At 50.3% G+C, this 15,073-nt stretch overlaps 1 protein-coding gene across 5 annotated transcripts in view; it reads right to left on the minus strand.

Annotated features, from left to right (window-relative positions):
- The window catches only part of Pitpnm3 (PITPNM family member 3), a 92,344-nt gene that overhangs the window by 28,900 nt on the left and 48,371 nt on the right, over positions 1 to 15,073 (minus strand). The window lies entirely within an intron of this gene.

The following is a 15,073-nucleotide window of genomic DNA, read 5'->3' on the forward strand; positions in this document are numbered from 1 at the left end:
CCCAGCTGAGGCCAGCCATCACAGACAAGACAGGATGTCCTAAGAAAGAGCTGCCCTGCGTACTTCTTCAGGGCAGAATGACGGCTGTGCCAGAGTCCTATGACAGCCAGGAACTTGATACGAAAGACCCTTGAGAACAGCTGGAGAGCCGCTGTGTCATCTAAGGGTGACCAGGCTAAGAGTCGCCCTGTGCCTCCCAGGTGTGCCTGTGGGGGGCTTCCAGGAGGGTTAGCTCTGACCACAGAGGCTGAGTTGAGAAGATTCAGCCCCTGGGGTGGGCAGGCGCCATCCCTTCTGCTAAGGTCTGAACAAAACAAAAGAGTTGGGATGGTCACAGTGTCAGCCTTGGGATATTATGTTTCTGGGTCTCCACCATCTGGCTGGAGTTGGGGACTTATATCCCTGGCTCCCCTGGAGCTCAGGCCTTTGGCCTTAGCCAGAAATGATGCCACTATATTTCATGGGCATTGGACAGAGGGCAGATTACAGGACTTCTCAGCCTTTACTGTTGTACCAGGACAGGACTCATTAGGAAAATTTCCTTTTTATTTTTGTTTTCCTGCTCTTTGGGGGGGAGGAGGTTGTTGTTTATTTTTCTTCTGTTACATTGTTTATTTATTTTGTTTGTCTATACATGCAGAGCATGTGGAGGACAACTCACAGAGTCAATTCTCTCCTTTGATCATGTGGGTCCTAGGGACCGAGCTCAGGTTATCAGGTTTAGCGGCAAGTGCCTTTATCTGCCGAACCATTTTACCAGCCTCTTTTTTGTTGTTGTTGTTGTTGTTTTGGTGCTCTTTACGTCTATAAATGTTTTGTCTTAATGTATATCTGTGTCACACATGTGTCCTGTTGTCCACAAAGGTGAGAAGAGCCGGGGACATCAGAGCCCCTGGGACTAGAGTTAGAAAGGGTTGTGCGCCACCATGTGGAGGCTGATAATTGAACCCATTTGTTCTCTGCAAGAACAAATGCTCTTTTTTTTTTTTTTTCAGAGCTGAGGCCCAAAACCGGCAAACGCTCTACCACTGAGCTAAATCCCCAACCTGAACAAATGCTCTTAACCGCTGTATCAACTCGCCAGTCTCAGCCTGCTTTTAAAAAAAAAAAATCAAACCTGATTGAAGCTCTTAGTGAAACAGCAAGACTTTGAACTATAGGACCATGGTCCGGGGAAGGTGACCACTCAGAAAGGGAAGGCTACCATCTGGCATGACACATGGCATCAAACAGGCACTTTGGGGTCACTCAGAAGTACTCTTCCCACTCCTGCTAGCTGTCTAAGCCAACATCTCCCCCAGGAAGGGTTTCTCAGGGGACCCCTGAGTTCCCACTGTTCTAACACAGGGTCCACAGCCAAGGATAGACTCTGCCACCTGTTTCTGTAAATGAAGTTTTCTTGGCACACAAAGAGAGTTCATCCCTTTATGTATCGTCTATGGCTGCTTTCACACCACAGGCCTGACTTCAGGAGTGGCGACAGACTCATAGCCCTCAAACCATAAGATGTTTATCTAGACTTCTCCGGATTAATGTGCCAGTGCTTGACCTAAGACCCATGCTCTCAGATATCCCACAGCCACCCTTTATACATCAACAATGTCTGCCACCCCAAGAGTCCTTGCTTCATCCAGCCCACCACGCCCCCCTCTCCCTCCCCCAAGAAATGGATACTACTGCCTGTGTGTGGCTGAAACTCACAACTCTCTATGAAGCACTTGTTTGTCTCTGTTGATGGGGAACTCCACTCTAGATGAGGATAATCCTCCCCAGTGCCCCTCTCACCCCAGAAGGGTTAATGGAGGTCTTTCCCACGGCTGTAGCCAACCTAGATCTAGATCAACATTCCCCAGCCTGATCCAGGGAGAACTACCTGCAACAAATTCTAGACAAGGAGTTGTTCTCAACTGGGAAGAGCAGTTCTGAACTGCTTAAATTCTGTCCAGTCCTTAAGACACAACCCTGGGCTAGAGGAAACTGCTCTGTGAGCTCTGAACTGCTGCTGTATGGATGTAAATTGTTTCCTGGGAAATGGGGCAGTTTGGGTCTTACGAGGAGGAGGCCAAGACAAGCGTTCCCGAGGCCTGGCTCTGCCTGCCACTGTTTCTAATTCTCCTGTCTGTTTTTGTCAGTTTATGTAGAGTGTGTGTGTGTGTGTGTGTGAGAGAGAGAGAGAGAAAGAGAGAGAGAGAGAGAGAGAGAGAGAGAGAGAGAAAGAGAGAGAGAGAGAGAGAGAGAGAGAGAGAGAGAGAGAGAGAGAGAGAGAGAGATGTATGTGTATACCCATGCACAAGTGCCACAGCCTACATGTGGAGGTCAGAAGACAGGCATTGGTCCTCACCTTTCACCTTCTTTGATACAGGGTCTCTTGCAAGCCTCTGAGAATTCTGTCTCAATTCCCATCTTGCAGTAAGAACACTAAAACTACAGGCGCGTGGTCTACTGTGTCCAGCTTTATGTGAGTTCTGGGGATTCCAATCCCAGCACTCACACTTGTATGGCGAGTGCTTTAATCACCCCTGCTTCTGGTTTTTGTTTTGTGGTTTTTATCGAGACTAGGCTGACATGGGATTCACCCTCCTCCTCATCCCTGCCTCCTGGGTGCTGAGATTGAAGGGTAGCACGGCGCCGTCCTCCCCCCAGCCCTCTGTCTTTTTCTAACTACAAAAGACCTGGCCCTGAGCCTGAATGGGGGAAGCCTAAATTCTGCACTCAGGACAGGGTGACCATGAAAGCCAATAGCAATGGGTCCACTTCAATGAGCCCTCATTAAGGTTGGCTTGTGTCAACTCACCCATCTTCCCATGTGCCTTCTCAGTTTAGATGGCTCTTGTCCTTAGCCCCATTCTACAGATGAGTAAACTCTAAAATGTGTAGTTTACACATCCCAGGTCCTCTGGGCCAGCCGTATAACAAACAAGGCCACGGAATCCCCGCTAGAGGGCCCCACCTCCATAGAAGAGGGCACTCAGCCAGGCAGTGCCCCGCCCTTCCAAGCTGCAAGCTGCAGGCTGTCCCTCTCTGCAGAAGCAAAATGCGGAGAGCATCTGATGAATTGAGTCCGGGTCTGCTGCCCAAGTCCTCTTTCTACAACCGTTTGTCACTGGGGAAAGCATGTCTGGGAAAGAAGCCAACGCCAACACAAAGTAAAAAGTAGTCTTGTGGTGGTGCATGTGGTCTCCTGAGCATGTATGCGTCTCCGGAGCAGGTGCATGGAGGAAACCAGAGTGTCCGCAGAGCCAAGGGTAATAGTGGAGGTGGGGCAGAGGTAGATGGGACATCTCTACCTCTGAGACTATAGTCTCCAGAACCCTGGGCTTTGAAACCAAAAGGCCTGAGTTCAAGACATGGCTCTTATCAGCTGTGTGACCTAAGCCTGTTTCCTCGCCTGGAGGGCAGGAACGACACAGGGATAATATAACTCCCTTAGGGAGCGGCAGTGGAGATAAGGGAGTTCCTATGAGTGAGGAGCTTTAGAACAAGGCATAGAACATGACACCTGTGAATCGTGTTAGCTGCTATTGTCATTCGCATTATCCAGGGTGCAGGGGGGGCGGGGCATGGCTGAGAGATGGGGTGGAGGCTGATAAGGACATCACCGCCTCCACACTCCCTGTCCTGCTGCCAAGTCCCTCCCCGAACCCTGGCAGGCTCACCGACCTCACTGGGCTGGGTGCCTGCTTGCAGTGTGATGATTACAGGATTAAATGCTGTGATTGCCACAAATTACCATTGCGAGGTTATAAATAACTTGCAGGGAAGACATGAGGGTCCTGCTGTCTTCCGGGCACCATGCCCTCTGCTAGGTGGTGGGGGCTGAAGCCTGCATCTTCACTGGTGACACAGACCTAGGAGCTCCCACAGCCTCCATCTGCCTGGTGTCAGCTCCCTGGGGCCCACACAATACTCATGGAACTGGTGGATGCACAGGGCATCTTGGCCATAGATGATGCTGAAACAGTTCCCCAACCAGTAGGGATGAGAGCTGAGGGCCAGACACTGGGTAGGGGTATCTGCAGCGTGGCCTCTCCCTGCCTCACCCCCCAGCAGAAAGGAAGCATCTCATTCCCTCTGCAGTTTGGGGACAGAACCTTGCTTCCTTGGATGCACAGAGGCATAGATGTGCTCTCCGTCAGTGAGGCCAGGAAACCTTGCCTGGTAGATGCAGACTCTGCTCCCTTGAGCACTTCCTGCCAAGACCATAGTCACCCATGGAATAGTAGAGGTCTCCGTGAACAAGCAAGAGGGTAGCCTTAAGATTGCCCTGTCTGTCGTCTGTCTGTCCCCTTCCCATGAGGCTTTGTATTGTTGCTGCTGTTGCTGCCACTGCTGTTTCAAAACTAGATCTTACTATGTACCCCAGGCTGGCTTCCAATCCTTGGCAATCCTCCTGTCTCAGCCTTCTGCATACTAGGGTTGTAGGCAGCTACCCCCACACCCAGCAAAGCCTAGCTCTTTTAAGAACCTCGCACAATGATCAAGATCACTGGGTTGGATTCTCCCACAACACAGAACTCTTCCGCTCCTCGTCACCTTGGCTTACACCAAGCTTTGTGCCTCTGAGCCTTTCTTCCCTCTGCAAACTAGAAAACTCATGTGTGTTCCACAAAACCCTACTCAGAAGCCACTCCTTCCGGAAAGTCTGCTCGGATCTACCAAGACCAGGATGTTACCTCACATGCTGAATGGGGCGTGGCCTGGTAAGTACATGGTTGCTTTATTTTCCTTAAAACTAGAAGCCTCGTAAAAGCAGAAGTTGTCAGTTTTCAGGGTCTGGTATTTTTGTAAAAAAAAAAAAAAAAAACTGTTTAGAAGCGATGATTTCTGGTATTCACAGCTACACAGCCTCTCCAAGCCCCCAGAGACTCCAGGTTCAGGGGACAACCCCTCTTCCTCGGTGAGGCAGAATTCCCTGGGCAAATCCTGGGAAGAGCTAGAACCTAAGGTACTCTGGGAATGCTAGCGCCTCCTCACCTGCGCGTTGTTCCACATCTGGAGGATTCCCCAGGTTTTCTGGTGCTGAGAGGCTAGCAAAGGATCCTGGGTAGTGGAAAGCCACCTGCAAGGGGCCCCGAGACCTGGTCATTAAGCCACCTGTTTCTCTCCACTACCTGTTCATTTCTGTTTGCCTGGCCCTGTTCAGGCTGGGTCCCTATTGGGCTCATACTTAGGGTAGGTAAACCAGTTTTGTGACAGTATTTTATGAGGGGCTTTGAGGCAGGCCAGCTACCACAGTGCCTGCTCCCAGCACCCTGCCAGCCCCAGCTCTGGGACTGGTGACCCACCCAGCTCACCATGGTTCTTTCTGCCGGCTGAAGAATAGAGGCTATTTTTGCTTAATCACAGCCTTGGGAAAGCACAAATCCTGATCATCCCTTCTAATTACCACGCACCATACTGCTCCAGAGACAAAAGCCAAGGTCAGCACCCACGGGTTTGGTTCTCTAAGCAAAACATCGCCCTAGCCTAGCAGGGGAACCCAACTGTCACCAGCCACTTGCCACCCAGTGCCAGGACCTAGCAGGAGCAAATGCTCACTACTCAGTTTCATTCTCCACTCTACCAGTCCCCTGGAAGTGGCTGTCACCTCCACCAGCTACCCAGGGGCTGAAATGAGTGGAACTGGCCCAGCCTCAAACCATGTAGCTTGTCCTGAAACAGACCTAAATGTCTGCAAGACAGAATCATGCATATAGGCAGAAGCATTTTTTTTTTCAGCAACCTGGTGGCTTTGCTTTCTTGCTCTGAACTAGATCTTGAATGTCCCACCAGTGCCTATGTGTTGAAGGCTTGGTCTCCAAGCTGCAGTTCTACTGGAAAATGGGGCCTGGTGTGAGGAAGGGGTGTGGACTTGAAGTGTCTCTGGGACCCCCAGGCCCTTCCTGTCTCTCCTCTTCTTCCTGGCCAGCAGGAGGTGAACACTTCCTCCACGACATGTTCTCAACGAGGTATACTGTGCCACCCTGACACCAAACAACCATCGACTGACACCTCTGAGACTCTGAGCCAAAATAATAGGTGGGGATTGATCTCCAATAGCAGGATGAAGACAGGACAGCAGGAAACAGGAAAAACAACAGGCCTTTTCCAGAAGGTTCCTGGGCTCTCATAAAACCCAGAAATTTCCTAATCCAATGCACCTTTCCCTGGGGCTACTTGAAAAACTGAAAATAAACCAGCTGAATTCCATTGAGTGCTCAACCTCTCTTTCTTTGCAGTTAATTGCATCAAGTGTTTTTGTTGTTGTTGTTGTTGTTGTTGTTGTTGTTTTAAACAGAGAGTTGACTAACATGGGCCTCCTTTCTTACTCTAGCCCAGTCTTGCTGCTAGGCAGTCCCCGAAGGCTCCTCGGAGCTGGACTTGAAAGTACCTGGCTTCAATTATCAGTCACACACCAGGTCACCCTCCCCTGGAGATGCACCCAGCCTTGGGAAAACAGCATTCTAGGTAGGTGGAAGGGATGGATAGGGGTCTTGAACCTTGTAGCCAGAGGAAATCATCTAAATGTAAATTTTTCTTTACACTGGGACAGTAGTTGATTCCCCCCATTCTTCACTTTTCTTTATGTTCTACTATTTCTTTAGTTAGCCCATATTTATTTCAGTCTCAAAGTATTTATGAATATGGACACTGAATAGGCACTATAAGCGTGTGTTGTCACATTTACACCAAGAACATTTACAAACTGGTCACAAACTTACATCTTGTATCTGGTTTTAACACATAACTCAGTATCTCTTTCTGATTTCTGCTCTGCTGATTATCTATCACCCAACTTGGGGCAGAGCTGAAAACACTCAAAAAATCCAGCATCAGGCTACAAGGATCTCGAGCTTGAAGGATCATGTGAACAAAGCAGTCATATGACCAAGTCCACATCACACGCCTAAAACTTATCTAGGTCATATAACCAAATCTACTCATATGATCCAGGGCTGCAAAATGAGATTGCCCAAACCAGAATTATAGTTCAAAATGAGGACTTCAGGCCACACTGAGGACATATAATTGAGCCTGATAACTTGGCAGGAACATTGTACAAAGTCTAGGGCCAACCTGGAGAGGAGTCAACCAAGTAGATCTGCAGATCCACACTGCATTCCCAGGCTGCAGATCCATGCTGCAGATCCACACTGCATCCCCAGGCTGCAGAATCCATACTACAGATCCATTCTGAAGATCCATGCTGATTCCCATAGCAGATTTACAACACTAATTAATGCTGCAGATGCACACAGAAGATCCATGCCATGGATTCCCTACCATAGACCTACTTACTCTGGGGATACACACTGAAGATCCACACCATAGATCTAAACCACAGGCTCCAAAGACACATACTACAGATTACTTAGTAAATATACACTGTATACTGTTGCACAGTAAAGATCCACACCACAGATCTACACTGCAAATCCAGTTATAGATGCATGCTGAGCCATGCTTGAGCCAAGTAAAGGGCAGGACAACAACATGTCATGGTGGGGTGAGTATCTCCTGGTTGAGCATGCTTTGGAAGTGTTCACAGCTGTCCACAGTGGCCTGTGTCAGCCTGCAGGCAGGGAGTTCTCTTTTACTGGGGTTATGCAAGCAAGTTATGCAACAGCCACTTGGTAGGGATGCTGGGATGGAATTTTCACTCAGGATCTGGAAACTGAGATCCCTCATGTGCCTCCTTAAGCCTCTCAAGGTCAAAATCCAATCATATCCACCTGGCTTTGACTAGCTAACAGGCAGAGGTGTTGTATGTAGGCCGTCAGTAAGCCAGCGGCTTTAAAGAGATACAGCCAGATGAAAACTTGCCCCTTGCCCCTTGCCCCTTGCCCCTTGCCCCTTGCCCCTTGCCCCTTGCCCCTTGCCCACTGCTAGGGTCTGGGTCCTAGACCCTACCTCTAAAGAACATAGTGTTGAGTACCCTAAATGAGCATGGGAACAGCTTGGAGAAATAACTCAGCTAAGGAAACCCATTTCAGGGCTAGAAAGCCACCATCTTGAATTAGGCCTGGTGAGATGGCCAGAAGGGTGTGACATCCCCAACCCTGGTGTCCCCACTGAGCCCTCTGTACTGAACACAGGTCCCTTCATCTGTGTCTCCAGTGTGCAGTCCTCACCCCGTGTCTCAGGCAGTCTTCACGTTCTCCTGAGAAGCCAGGTTATCCTAACCATCTCACAGAGAAAACTAAGACTCAGAGGGGTTAAGGGACTTTTCTCTGGATAGAAGTGGAAGGCTCGAGTGTAGAATGTCCCCATGGGCTTGAGTTTCTGAACAACCAGTCCCCAGCTGGTGGTATTGGTTTGGGGATGGTTGTGGACATGGCGTCCAGGCAGCAGATATTGACCTCTAAGAGCAAGGCTTTGAAAGTTACTGTCATCCCTGCTTCCTGATCCTCCAAGGTATGAATGAGCCACTCCACAGGCTCTCATGGACAGGCCTTCCCCACATGATGAACTTAAGCTGTGAGTCAAAAAACAATGAAACAAAAAACACCTTTTCTCCTTTAAATTCCTAACATATATTTTGTCGCAGTCCGGGAAAAGGTAACTGACACACACACACACACACACACATGAGAGGATTTGAACTCAGGTCACGGGTCAGGCTTCTTACTTCCTAAAGTTAGAGAGTGAGTAAGAAAGGGTGATCTCCTCGGTCTTCAAATGTCTCCTCTACCACAGCCCTGTCCCATCACTAAGAGCCAGGGCTGGGAGGGAGAGCAGACAGCTCCTGTCTTTGGGCCCGACTGGTAAGACTCCCTGTCTCGTCAGTCCTGGACTTGTCTGCCTGGAAGTCCACACCCTCACAATGGAATGTAGCAGCCTCATCCAGCCCAAACCCCCTTTAGTCATCCTTTCCAAACTCAGTGGCTCCCATCCAAGGGACAGGAAATGGTTCTCACACACAAAAAGGTGCTGAGAACCCTGAACCACCCATAATTCCTCTCCTTTGTTTCTCAGATCAGTCACTGTCAACCCTCTGTGAGAAAACAGGTTTTCTTCATTCCTTGCTGGTGAGAGTCAAAAAACAATACAACTCCGGAGGGCCATCTGGCAACGTCATTCGAAATACAAAACACCTATGGCCCAGCAACACCAAGTCCACGAGAGAAACCTGTTACACGTACCCCGTTAACCACTGCTACGTTGTTTACAATACTGAATGATGAGAGGCAACCTATGGGGGACAAGCTAAATAAAATAGGCCACAGACATCTAGCACACACTCAAGGCCAAGCTCAGTGAACCCGAGCATGGTAGATGTTCTGAGACAGAAGGAGAATCGTGGTATGTTATCCACAGAAGGCAGGAGGCAAGGAGGGAAACGGAGCACACAGAGTGCTCCCATCTGTGTGGGGTGTATATAAAAATATATATGGAAGTGAATATTTATGGATATGTTCATGTTTGCAGAGTCTGGAGTGGGACATGAAACACTTCTCATCGTCTTCACTTCTGGGAAGAAGGGCTGGGTGAGCTGAGCTGGGCACAGGGAAGGACAGGGGGAGGTACACGTGCGTCATCCTTCATGGCTTTTGAGTCTTTTACTTTGTTCACGCACGGCCTACTCAAAAAAAACAGATCAAAACTAAGAATATTTTCAAAGTGCAAGTAACAAGGTGATTTTTCTTTTTTCCCTTTCTGAGATTTGACTTTATATTTTCTGCCGGCTCCAACGCCTTTGCCTGGAGGTTTGTGGCAAAGTTCCTCAGCTCATTTTCCCTTTGTTACCAGGAAAAGCGGATGTGAAGACACAAGAGATTCCTTCAAGGTAAAAATAAAAGGTTCCCACCTCACCCACCCCAGTTGAGGGAAGGACGAAGACCTGGCCTGGGCCCTTCACAATCCCATGAAGGAGGGGAACTCAAAGGCCTGGCCACCTTGAGACCCAGGAATCCACCAGGAGCTACAGATGGAGACAAGTAGGAGACCAGGGACTGGGTTAAAGGTCCCTGTACCCTCCAGTGTGGGTACATGTGTGCCCATGTGTGCATGGCACAGGGCTGCAGACATCAAGTAATGCCGGGAAAGATGCGGCGTCTCAGGGATGCTGACAGGAAAATTAGGGAAGGAGATGCCTGTGACCTCACCAGAGGCATCCTTCATCTGCTCAACCAGGTGGGACCCAAGGCCAAGGCCACACTGGCTTCCGGAGAAACAGAGGACAGTGTAGTTCCTCCACATCAAGTCAGTGGTCTAGACTGAGTGGCCTCCGGTGCCCCACCACCACCACCACCGGCCACACACCCTAAGCCCTGCCCCTGAAGTGGAGATGCCATAGCTGCTGGTAAGGTTGAGCCATGGGAGGCACTGTAGGAGAACTGGGAAGAGGCACGCTCCCTCTGGGTTGGGCACTCTCCGGGAAGCTGCCCCCATGGATGCCAACTGGGTCATCTGTGAATTGGGTCCCTCTGCAAGGCTCTCTTCCTGCCATGTGGTTTATGAGCCGGAGACCCAGGCGATATTCTACAGCTCCGTGGGTCACCAAATCCTCTAGTCCCACCTTGCCTCTTGCTTCACACTTCCTTGCCAACCGTTGTCTTCCCACAGCCCCCACTCCGCCTACCTCTGCCTCTGTCCCCTCCTTTCCTCCAAACTCAGCCTTCCAAACCATTGGCAAACATCCCCTTTTCTCTCTCACCACAGGGCCCTTGAACCTCTGCTTCCAATGCCTGGACTTTTGAATACTGCTCATGTGCCCAAATTTCTTACAGAAACGTCCTTGTTCCTTCCTCCTTGAGAGAGGGTGTTCCTCCCACTCCCAAAGCATCATGGATCTCTTTCCTGGGACAAATATTTACAATTGTCTTTAATTTTTTTTAATTTTTATGTTATGTGTGTAGGTATTCTGCCTACATGTGTGTCTATGTACCACTGCATGCCTGGAGCCCTTGGAGGCCAGAAGAGGATGTTGGATCCCCTGGAACTGGAGTTAGAGATGGCTGTTAGCTTCCTTGTGGGTGCTGGGAATTGAACCTGGGTCCTCTGGAAGAACAGCCAGTCCTCTTAACTGCTGAGCCAACTCTCTAGCCCAGAAATCTTTACAATCCGTGTGTGTGTGTGTGTGTGTGTGTGTGTGTGTGTGTGTGTGTGTGTATTGTGTGTGTGTGTGTGCACATGCACAAGCAGGCAAATATCACCACTCATGTGCCATGGCACACATGTGGAGAACAGAAGACCATTTGTGGGAACTGATTCTCTCCTACCATGCTGGTTCCAGGGATAAAATTTAGGTTGTCAGCCTTGGCAGCAAGCGCCATTATCTGCTGAGCCATCTCTTCAGCCCACAATTATAATTTTATCGTTATTTGAGGACTCTTTCCTCCAGCTCTCAGACTATAAAACCCTTAAAAGATAGACTGTGTTCATTTGGTTCTGCTCTGTTTTATCCCCAGAGACTGTCACGGCCCCGGCTAATAAAGGTGTTCATTAAATATTTTTTCAACAAACAAGCGAATGGACTAATGATTTGTTCCCTTTCTGCACCACAAGCATCGGAACTGTATACAACCCCAACACAAGAGACGCTGTGCAGAGAGACTTGCATCTGTGCACACAGCACACGCCAGCCCCAGGTAAATGAACACACCAGTGCACTGCCGCATATTAGTGGACAACCCCAGGTGTAGGGGCACGCATTCGTGCACGCGCACAAAGGAAGGAAGCATGCCAGGCCCAAACATACGCACACATGCAAGAAAAAGTGCTCCCAAGGCGGACGTCTGCCACCCTGAGCTCATTAAAGCTGGCTAAATATAGCCTGTCTGCAGCTGTGCTCAGCAAGCTGCCCACACAGGCCAGGAAAAGATACCAGTTACCAGGCGGAGGAGGGGAGGCCAGCTGTGGGCAAGGGGCTTTGCACACCGTGCCTGGGGGTCATCCCAGGTGGGCTATGATTTGTAGGGAAGGAAACTGTCCTCTGGTGTTGGAGCCTAGGCAATGGGGTACCACGTCAGCCTTGTCCGGTGGGGAGGGTGATGCTGAGCCCTCGTCATCTCCATCTGAATTGAGGATCCAAGCTCAGACTAGAGGCAGGGGCTGGAGTCCGGACTCAGGCCCTGGATACATCTGGCTCTTACAGAGGCTCGGGGTAAGGATGAAGATGCAGAGTCAGTCTGGGGCCAGAAAACCGGAGCCAAGTATTGGTCACTGCCAGGTTCTGGTCTGGGAACTAGGAGGAGTGAGACTCCCAGTAAGCACCCCACCCCACCCCCGCTCTGATCTACAAATGTGGCTGTGGTTAGCTGTCCCGTACCTGGGACAGATGTAGCTGATACCAAGCACTGGCCCTTGGGAAAGCCAGTTGACAGTTAGCATATATCAAGTTCTTGTTGTATGCCATGTGGGCCAGGCCCAGCCCTGAGGGCCCCAGTAGGTAAACTTTTTCCATGCAGAGGAAGCTTCAGGTGTCCTTACAATGTCCCTGTCCTATGCACAGTCTGGACCCAAAGAGATTGGGGGTCAGGGGGTGTTTGATGAGTGGTAATGAAGCTGGTCCTTCAGAAAGTGCCTGTGTGATAGAATGGACAGAGTACCTCCCCAGTACCTGGGGCAACTGGGAATAAAAAAATTAATTAATTAATTAAAAAAAACCTGCCAGGTGGTGGTGGCACACGCCTTTAATGCTAGCACTCGGGAGGCAGAGGCAGCAGATCTTTGTGAGTTCAGGGCCAGCCTGGTCTACAGAGCGAGATCCAGGAAAGGTGCAAAGCTACACAGAGAAACCCTGTCTTGAAAAAACCAAAACCAAACAAACAAACAAACAAAAAACCTGCAGTAAAGGAGGGAACTTAGATCCAAATTGGCCAGGCCTGGTCAAGCTCTGAGGTTGGTGGGGTGGAGAGAGAAGAATGACTGCCTTTCTTAGAAGTCATCTGCTCCTGGACATCTTTGTTTTCACATCATGACCCTGAAATCATAGTTTCAGCCCTTCCAAGCTCCAGGGTTCATGGGTATCAGAGGGGAAAGCCTGATCAATCCCCAGCACACCAAGCACCTACTGAGCCACAGTGGCAGGGACAGTCTTTGGGGAGTAAGTCTCATATCCTCCCATGACACCTGCGTGGGATGTGAGGAGAGGCCGTGGACTTCCATCCCATAGACAATGCAGAAAGCTCACAGCAGAGACAGGACAGCTCTCTACACACAGCATGCCATCCAGCATCTGCAGCCAGGAAGCGGGAAGTCAGGGGGTCCCCTGGGACCTGCTTCTTTCCTGCCATCTGCCAGGCAGGAGGATGCCTCTGTCCCTCCCCTGGGATGCTGGGGTGGGTGGGCTCTCAGGCTTCCCCACTATCCTATGAGAAGTGTGTGCCACAGATCGTTCTCTAGAAAGGACAGGGGATTAGCGCGGACACACACAATTAACATCCTAACTACAACAAAAGAGAAACACCGAAGGAAGGAGAAGGTGGGCAGACGGGATGGGGAGCCCTGGGCATGGGGAGCACTGAGCATGGGGAGCACTGAGCATGGGGAGCACAGAGCACGGGGAGCACAGAGCATGGGGAGCACTGGGCATGGGGAGCCCTGGGCATGGGGAGCGCTGAGCATGGGGAGCACTGCGCATGGGGAGCACTGCCCATGGGGAGCACTGCCCAGCGAGTGAGTGAGGCAAGCGGGGCTAGAAGACCTAAGATTTCCTACAAAGACCTCGCCGCCACACCTAAAGACAAGAATGGGAGACACTGGAGGCACAGAGGCCAGTGTAGGCAGCCAGGGCGGTTGGCAAGAGAAGGCCAGGCTTCCTGTAAAAGAGAGGTGGTGGCCAAGGGAAGGAGGGGAGCCTGGGTTCTGCTGGAGGCAGTGTGCTGCCCTGGGGTCCAGTTTGGCAAGGTGGTGGTGAAGATGGTGGGGGTGTTGCCTAGAAGCAGCGCAGGTTTGAAATTTGGATTTGCGGAGAATGGTGCTCCCCTCTCTGAAAGGAAGAACAGAACTGTGAGCTTCGGTCCCTTGGGACCCACATTCAAGGGAAGGCTCACCCGGGCACAAGGGAAGTATCTGGAAATGTCCCTGTGATCAGTAGGCAGTGACAGGCAGGAACACAAAGAGATGTGGACAAAGGAGAGCAGGAGACAAAGAGGCAGCAGCAATGACACCTAGAGTAACAGACCCAGAGGGACTCCGTGTGCCGACAGAACAGAGGGCTGGGCCCCAGGCCTGGCCATGACGGCAAGGCGAGCTGGAAGGAACGGCCCAGGCCCCCTGCTCCCCAGGCCAAGCCCCCATGCTGTCCCCAAACCCAAGCGCTCCCCGGCTTCTTCCCACCCGGTTCTAAATAACACAAGTGGTCGTGGGTTTCCAAATCATCTATCTGTCCAATAGCAGAGGAATACAGGACTGTGAGGAAGCCACCAAGGAGCAGGGAGTCCAAGGACCATACATGTCCCAGAGCTGCTAGACACAGGGCCAGGCAACCTCCCACCAGTTAGTTAGCTTTTTATCATTCTGACCAAATGTCACAGGGAAACAATGCAAAAGTGTGAGGGTTTATTGGGGCTCAGGTATGTCTGTGATGTGCCAAGGCAGAACATCACCGCAGAAAAAATGTCAAGTTGCACAATTCTTCACCTCAAGGTGGTCAGGAAGCAGAGAGAGAGGTAGGGCAAGGAGCTAGGGACAAGACATGATTTCAGTAATTTCTCTCATCTCCCAGTAACAATATCAAATTATGAATCCATCACTTCTCAGTGATTGGACTCTCTAGCTGGACACCAATGGTCAGGGGCCTGGTACTTCATCTCTGAACCACAACGAAGGAGAAACACTATTTACATGACGGTAAAGCCAGGTAGCCATAGGATGAGCTCCACAAGATACACCTTCACATATGGCCCAGGGGTTCCAGCTGTGAAGGCTTATGCAAATACAAGGTATAACTGAGGACAGTATGACCCTTCCTGAGCATCTGTTCCACAGCTGACCTAGGAAGCAGAGAGTTCAGCCATCTTTCCACATATAAAGAGACTCAGAGATGCTAAGTCACTTTGCCAAAGAGTCACAGTAACTAAATAGAAACACCAAGCTTCAAGTCATAGACCTTCTTCCCTTTAAACACCAGACATCACAGCAACAGTCC

The sequence above is a fragment of the Peromyscus maniculatus genome, chromosome 8, assembly GCF_049852395.1.
Source record: "Peromyscus maniculatus bairdii isolate BWxNUB_F1_BW_parent chromosome 8, HU_Pman_BW_mat_3.1, whole genome shotgun sequence".
NCBI lineage: Eukaryota > Metazoa > Chordata > Mammalia > Rodentia > Cricetidae > Peromyscus > Peromyscus maniculatus.